This window comes from Papio anubis, chromosome 1, assembly GCF_008728515.1.
Source record: "Papio anubis isolate 15944 chromosome 1, Panubis1.0, whole genome shotgun sequence".
In the NCBI taxonomy this organism is placed as follows: Eukaryota; Metazoa; Chordata; class Mammalia; order Primates; family Cercopithecidae; genus Papio; species Papio anubis.
In genome coordinates this window covers 208,813,560-208,821,980 of record NC_044976.1, presented here as the reverse complement: position 1 = coordinate 208,821,980, position 8,421 = coordinate 208,813,560, and positions in this window count along the sequence as shown.

Below are 8,421 nucleotides of genomic sequence, written 5' to 3'. Positions count from 1 at the left end.
AAAGTCAAAAAATAACAGATGTGGGAAAGGTTGTGAAGAAAAAGGAAAGTTTATACACTGTTGGTGGGAGTGTAAATTAGTTCAACCATTGTGGGAGACAGTGTGGCAATTCCTCAAAGACCTAAAAACAGAAATATCATTTGACCCAGCAATCCCATGACACAAAGGAATATAAATTGTTTTTTCATAAAGACACATGCACACGTATGTTTATTGCAGCACTATTCACAATAGCGAAGACTTGGAACCAACCTCAATGCCCATCAATGATAGACTGGATAAAGAAAATGTGGTTCATATATACCATGGAAAACTATGCAGCCATAAAAAGGAATGACATCCTGTTCTTTGAAGGAACATGGAAGGAGCTGGAGGTCATTATCATTAGCAAACTACTGCAGCAACAGAAAATCAAATACCACATATTCTGACTTACAAGTGGGAGCTAAATGATGCGAACATGGACACATAGAGGGGAACAACACACAGTAGGGCCTCTTCGGGGGGTAAAGGGTGGGAGGAAGGAGAGGATTAGGAAAAATAACTAATGAGTACTAGGCTTAATACCTGGGTGATAAAATAATCCGTACAACAAACCCCCATGACACAACTTTACCTGTATAACAAACCTGTACCTGTACCCCTGAACTTAAAATAAAAATTAAAAAAAATTCATCCTGGCCTTTTGTAATTCTTCCCTTCTTATTCTTGTCTGATACACCCAGGCAACCACTGGTTTGCTTTCTGTCATGAGAGGTTAGTTTTCATTTTTAGAAATTTAAATGAATGGAATTACAAAGTATGCAGTCCTTCCCTTTTGGTATGGTTTCTTTTATTCAGCATTGTATTTGGGGATTTATCTCCGAATATAATACTGTAGCATGTGCCTATAGTTAATTTGTTTTTGTAGTACTGAGTAGCGCAGTTTGTTTATCTGATTACCTGTTGATGAACATTTGGGTTTGGGCTATCATGTATAAAGACTCTATGAATGCTTCTGTATGAGTTTTATGGATACATATACATTTGTTTATCTGGTCTAACTACCTAAGTATGGAATGACTTGATCATACAAAAAGTGTATGTTAAACTTTTTTTTTTTTTTTTTTTTGAGACAGAGTCTCGCTCTGTCGCCCAGGCTGGAGTGCAGTGGCGCGATCTCGGCTCACTGCAAGCTCCGCCTCCCGGGTTCACGCCATTCTCCTGCCTCAGCCTCCCGAGTAGCTGGGACTACAGGCGCCCACAACCGCGCCCGGCTAATTTTTTGTATTTTTAGTAGAGACAGGGTTTCACCGTGGTCTCGATCTCCTGACCTTGTGATCCGCCCGCCTCGGCCTCCCAAAGTGCTGGGATTACAGGCGTGAGCCACCGCGCCCGGCCGTATGTTAAACTTTTTAAGAAGCTGCCGAAATGTTCTATTTTATATTCCCACCAGCAGTAGATAAGCGTTCTAATTCCTCCACATCTTCCCTAATACTTAGTGTGGTCAGTCGTTTTAGTTTTAGCCATTCTAATGGGTGTGCAATGATACTTGATGGTGGTTTTAATTTGCATGTTTGTAATAAATATTGGTGTTGACCGTATTTCATGTGCCTATTTGTCATATCTCATATATGTATATGTATATGTGTGTGTATATATGTGTGTGTGTGTGTGTATATATATCAGGATTCCTCCCTTCTACCACTGAATTCAGAATATTCTGGGGTAGAAGAAGGGCCTGTGGTCAAAGGAATAGACAGTGCAGTTGGTTAAAAGGAGCCGGCATAATTATCTTTCACAACCAGAGGAAAGAAGGCAAAGATAAGCATGGATATAGAAACATAAATGGCTGAGCAGAACTGACACGAAGTAAGGGACATAACATCTCGCTCTTCTCATTCTGTTCAAGTATTGCCTCTGTTTACTTCCTGGCTCACCTGGGAGAATCTTTGTTGCAGGTTGGAAGAGTTCTCTGCCAGAGAAATTGAGTTACATAGTTTAAGGCATGGTGCTCCCCTAAGAAAGACAGTCTTAATGCATCCTCAGTAGGAAACTACAGACTAAAATTTTTTTAGAGAACCAGACGAAAGCAGTTTGGGGACAGTAGAAATAATGATAAGTGAGAATTTGGATAAGTTTTTGGAAGCCTTGCTATTTGTTGAATTCTGTTAATATTTCTTTTATAAAATTTAGTGTAGAGTCTCATTCTTCTTCAATGCTTTTGAAGTAAAAATTGGGTTTCTTTTGAATACAGAGCTTTTCTAGGACTAATGTTATGTCAAGGTTTAGATTTACATGCTTATATACACAATTTGTCATTGGCAGGGTGAATGTGGTAAGAGGTCATGCCTAATGGCTAAGCAGAACTACAAAGTCCAGGACAAATATTCACTGATAGTGTAGAGGATTTGTTTGTATAGTGAGTGCACAGAGAACAGTAAAGAATAGGGAGCTTTGGGAAAATCATGAGCAATGAAATAATTTGAAAAAAAGTGAAATTACATTTTTACAGATTGTTCTGAGGTCTTGGCTAAGTTTTAACACCATAAGACTTTCATTTGTAGCTACCCTAAGCTCCCAGGATCTAGGAGATAAGAAGTTAGATCATAGTATTGAATGCTGTGGGCCTGCGTGGTATAAGTATGAGACACAGACTGGGCAGGAAAGGTGGAAATGCAAAAAGGTGAGAATTTTAGAGGTATATTTTGTTGTTATCAGGGTAGTGAAATCTACCACTGAACTTTATCCTTCAACTTGGCTTTGTCAAGGAGTTTCCTGATAAACCCATTCTTTTATTTATTTATTTATTTATTTATTTATTTATTGAGACAAGAGTCTCAGTCTGTCACCCAGGCTGGAGTGCAGTGACATGATCTCGGCTCACTGCAACCTCTGCCTCCTGGGTTAAAGTGATTCTCCCACCTCAGGCTCCTGAGTAGCTGGGACTACAGGCGTGTGCCACTGTGCCTAGCTAATTTTTTTTTTTTTAAGTACAGATGGGGTTTCGCCATGTTTGCCAGGCTGGTCTCGAACTCCTGACCTCAGGTGATCCACCTGCCTCAGACTCCCACAGTTCTGGGATAATTGATGTGAGCCACCACACCCAGCCAATTATTTTTATTACTGTTATTGCCAATTATTGGTACACCACTGTTAGTATATTACCAATGACTGAACAAGTACAACACAGTACATCTGTGCATTGTGCCAGGGATACTAAGATAACCAAGGCCATGCCCCGCGTTGATGGCACTCTCAGCATTTGCACTTTATTTCACAAACTTGTAAGACCTTTCATATCTTCAAAATGGTCTTATCACATCAGTATTTCATAATTAGATAATTCCTAATATTCCTTACAATTAAAATTATTTTGAACGCTATTCCCCGATGTTACATAATACTGTCCTATTGTCTGACTCTTTTGTGGACAATTTCTCTATTATTTTGATGAAAAATATTTAAATATATCAGTTCTGGTGCTTTATAAAATGGCAACTGTTTGAAATTCTGTTCTATGTTTTCTCATTATTTTTATGGAAGTTAGAGCTTCTTGTTCTTTTTCTATATTTACAGTTGTCTCTTAATTTTAGTAGTTCATTTACTTTTTCCCAATATTATTACAGCCCTGGGATATGAAAGAATGTTTAATTGCTCCATTAAGCTACATCTTTTGTGCTTGTAAAAAAACGGGGCTTCTAGCCAGATATCTTTACCTCTCCAGTCATTTATTAATGGACCAATAAAACATACCCTAAAGTGTTTTCATGCTCTAATAGAAATCATAGCAGACATTTATATAGGGGTTTCTTTCTGTGATATTCAAAGCATTTGGCAGATTTTCACCATCAAGCTTACTGAATTTATGGAAAGCAGAGTAGTAATTGATTAAGCAAGGAAAAGAAATGATTTCTGAAATACAGAGCTCATAGAGAGTGACTAAATGAGGAGGAAAAACATTTTTGTATTTCTATCATATTACAAAACAATGGTATCTGCCATACAGGAAATTGTGGGATGGAAACAGTTACAAAAATGTGCTCTGAAGAGGGCAGTGATGGGTTTATCAAAAAAAAGGGAGGAAATGCAAGTTAAAGAAGGAATCTGTGGGATTAAATGAAGTCAAGGAATACAGGGAACAAAATCAATGTTTCTGTTGTGTGTGGTGCTCGCTTTGAACCCTACCTACATATAATCAAAGATAAGATGCCAGCAGCAAAAAATAATTTCTAGGTTTGTCCAGCTGGTACCGGCTATAATGGGAAACACTACGAATAATGAAGTCTGAAGATACAAATGCCATAATATCCCTTTTTTTCTAGTTTCACTTGATAGACAGTTTTGATACTTATGTTTCATCGGCAAGGATAATGAAATTGACACTTGAGTTTCACATTTAGACATGGTATAGGAATTCAGATGCACAAAAAATATACTTCATAATTAATGGGGGAAGTCTACCTTCCAGGTTGAATACGTGATATAGGAAGGGTTTAGAGGTGTTTAGAGAGAAGAGAGATTTCTATTTTACCCTGCAAATAGATGAAAATCACAAGAATAAAGCATAAAATCAAAATCACGCTATTCTTTCTTAAACTTTTTGATGAAATTAGCAAATAATTTCATATATAATTTTAAAATTAATGTAAGTTGAATTTTATTATTTTTGGATAGAAAGCAAATTCATGAGAGCGTCTAAGATGAATGAGAAAGCTTTGGAGAAATCTCATGCTTGTTGTTAGACATTTTGAAGTACATGGTCAGCTACCCGTCCACCCCAATACGTCAAATACAATTTCATACTCCTTTATCTTAGGAGGAATTTGGTGGATAAATTTGAGCTTTATTGCCATAAGAAAACAGTTTAAAGTGTCCTAATTGGACTCTGACAGGCAGTCTGAAAGTTATCAAATCGTCGATAAATCTAGTTACTACTATTTGAAAAGTAAATTATGAGAAAAATGAGAAAATGAACCATTTTATTGCAAGAAAGCAGTGTGAGTAACTCTCTCCATGTAATAGCCCCTAATAAAATGTGTTTAATCACCTGCCGTGAACAGGAATTTCCTTTCGGCATTTCTAGAGTCAGAACAAAGGAACTATTTTACTTTTCCCTTTTAATACCTTCTCTCATTGCCTGTCTTCAGTACAGCTGAATTGGCAACCTGTTATGTGAAAGGTGGAGCACAAAGTTCCACCTGCCACTGAGTCTCCCCTCCCTTGTGTCTAGACACCTCCTCGCCCTTGAGGAACAATACAAGTCAGGTGACTGGTGTAGAGAAGGTCACTTACATTCATATGTGTTACCTAAGAGGGTTGTATGAGAAAGTGTAAAGAACCCAGGGCTAGCATGGAATTTGTGGGCTTGTTTTTCTTAGTAAATTTCATGTTAACATGGTTTACTTTTTAATACTCTTTAGAAGCAGATAGAACTTGTTATTCATATACATTAAATATGTGTATATTTAAAGCTGTGGGCTATTGAGGCATTAGGAACTATCCAAGCAAGGGATAGATTTGGATTGAGTACTGGTGGGAAGTTGCTCCAGGCATGGGGAAGCAAGGCAACAGGTACCCACCCATAAGCCTCCCAACTGTGTCCTGCTGACCCCTGGGAAATATGTACAACTGACAGCTTTGTCCAAAGCAGGCCTGCCTCTTTATAATTTCATGGAATAATGAAATCAAAGACTTGGGATAACCTTTTACATCAACACCTTCATTTTAATAAAGCAAGAAGCTGAGGTTCGAGAGAGAAAATGATTTCTATATAGTCTCACTGCTAGGTAGTACAAAACCTGGGACTAAAATATGGATTTTCTGGTTCTTAGTTTTCTGTTCTCCCTTTATGTATCATGGATAAACCTTTCATCCAAAATACACAGAATCAATGCCAGCAAGTTAAAAAACACCAGTCATAACTGAAAACTTTTTCATTTTTTCTAATAAGGAAATGGAAAAGCTGGATGCCTGTAACTTATGCGGGGTTGATAGAAACAGATAAATAGTAGAGGCACATCATCTGTTAAGTATCTGCCCTATTTTGATTTTCCCAAAGTCAGTGCCCAAGAAGAAGAAATGGGTATAGGTCATTTATTCAGGGGGACATTTTAGGAAGAAGAAGTGAGAGAGGTAGGAAAATGAGAAAAAGAAGGAAGAGGAGTCAGCTATGAGTTCCATGATGCAATTGCTTCTGTGAGGAAGTAGAGGCTCAGTCCCCATGGACCCTCTGAGGAACTGTAAAGAACAGTCCTTAGCATTGTTTCCTTACAGGACAGGATTTCTGGGGTCTTTCTTAAGACTCCTGTTTCTCACTTGTGAAGGATTTCTCTTGGGGTACTAATTCCCCTGCCTTTGTGTATTGAGCTAGCTTGCAGCTCCATGGTCTCCTGTGGCAAGGGAGAAGGCCTTGAGAGAGGCATTCCTGGTACCGGCTCTGGCTATGCACGTGGAATTGCCCACCACCCGTATGCTGAAAACAGCTGGGCTTAGAGGAATTTGCACAATGAATCACAGCCGTTGGCTACAGCCTAATTCTCAACTATGACAGTTTTATGAGTTCTTTATCAAGTAATAATTCTTATGAAATTGGAATTGAATCTCTTCTTGGGTTCTCTTGAAGGAGATTTGTGGGTTCTTTGTGAACTAGACCATTAGGCATATATATTATTCATTGAGAAGATGTAAAACTCCAGGAAGAAAATGCAATCGATATCAATGAAAATAATGCCTTTGAATAATGTCTTTGAATTCATGTAAACTTTTAACTTTTCTCAAAATTCTTTCTCATATATTATCTTTTTTTGTTCTCCCAAATCTCTCACTATTCTATGAACATGCTTGTCGCCTTTTTTGCTTCCATTCTCTTGTGATATATAATTCCCTCTTTAAATGTCTTTTTAAAAAGTAGACAAATCTTTGAAGATATAGGTGAAATATCAGGTCTTTCATCAAGTCTTCCCCGTTTCACTAGAAAAGCCGAATTAGCTGTTTTCAACTCTGTTATAAACTTTCAAGCATTTTTTTTTCCCAGGAGACAATACCACTTCTAGATCTTAAGTATGCAAATTCAAACAAGATGATATTCATTCTCTACTACTTTGGTTAGTGTTTAGAATACAGTTTAATACCCAGCATGGATATGGCAATACAAAACATGTTGAATACGGTATTGCTATTAATTTGGAATATCTGAAGGGCAATATTTTCTATAATCTTGCTTGTTAAAAAGAATGTCATTGTTAAAATTGAATTTAATGGATTTCTGAAGACAATTTAGCAAAGTTTGTGCCCCCACCAGGAAGTAGAAACACTGATTTCATCTGTTATTAAATTAGAAGTTATCTATAATTCTGAACCAAAATATATAAAGGTGCAAAGATGTATGAATAATAAATTACTTAATAAGTTAGAAAAACTTCAAACACATAAACACACACGCATACACACATATGTACCTATAAAGGGAGCTATCAGTGAGAAGAAAGCTGTTCTTTAGAATTCATGTAAGGACACTTTAATCTGTTCTCTTACAGAAATTCTTTTGATTTGTGAAGCTGAGGAACCAGGACTATAGGAAGAATAGTCCCGGTTCCTCAGGACTATTCCTTGGAGATGGGACGTAAGTTTGGGGTAATTTGGAAGTTTACATTAAGAGCAACTAGATGTTCAGGACCACCTCCCCCTCCCCAAAAGTCAGGCTGGTAAAAGGGTTCAAGAATTTGAGGAATCCTTAGCTAGAGAAACTGAACCATCCCAGAGAGTAAACTCAGATCATGCCAGTTAGTCATCTCCAAAGGCCACCTGATTATTTCAAAGTGAAGTCTATCAGTCAGAACAGTCTGCCATTCACACAGAGCTTAAAACCAAGTTTTAAATATGAACAGATAGCTTAGCATTTTAAAACTTTTGAGAAAAGCCTCTATCATGAAAAGAGAAAAAGCAGCAAATGATAAACAGGGAGCTGAGAAGGAGCAGAAGCATTGTTGAAAGCAAAAACAGCTTTGAAGAAACTGCACTTAATACACTAAGAGACATAAGAAGATAATGAACCCATTAAAGAAGAGCAGAATGCTATGAAGAAGGAATGGATATTAAAGTAAGAGCTCTAGGACATTAAAAATACCATAGCAAAACAATTTTAAACAAAAGCAAGAATTTTCCTTTCCATAGTCAAGGGAAACTCCTAGAAGGTAGAAGATATAGGCAAACACATGGATTATAAGAAATAAAGGTGGGGCCCTTTTAGGAACAATTCAGGCAATGTCCAAATAATAGATTCCAGAATGGGAGAAAATAGACACTAGAGAGGAGGAAATCATCAAAGCGATAAAACCTATAAGGTGTGGCTGTGTCCCCACCCAAATCTCATCTTGAACTGTAGTTCCCATAATTACCTCCCACCAGGGATCTGCTAGGAGGTAATTGAATCATGGGGGA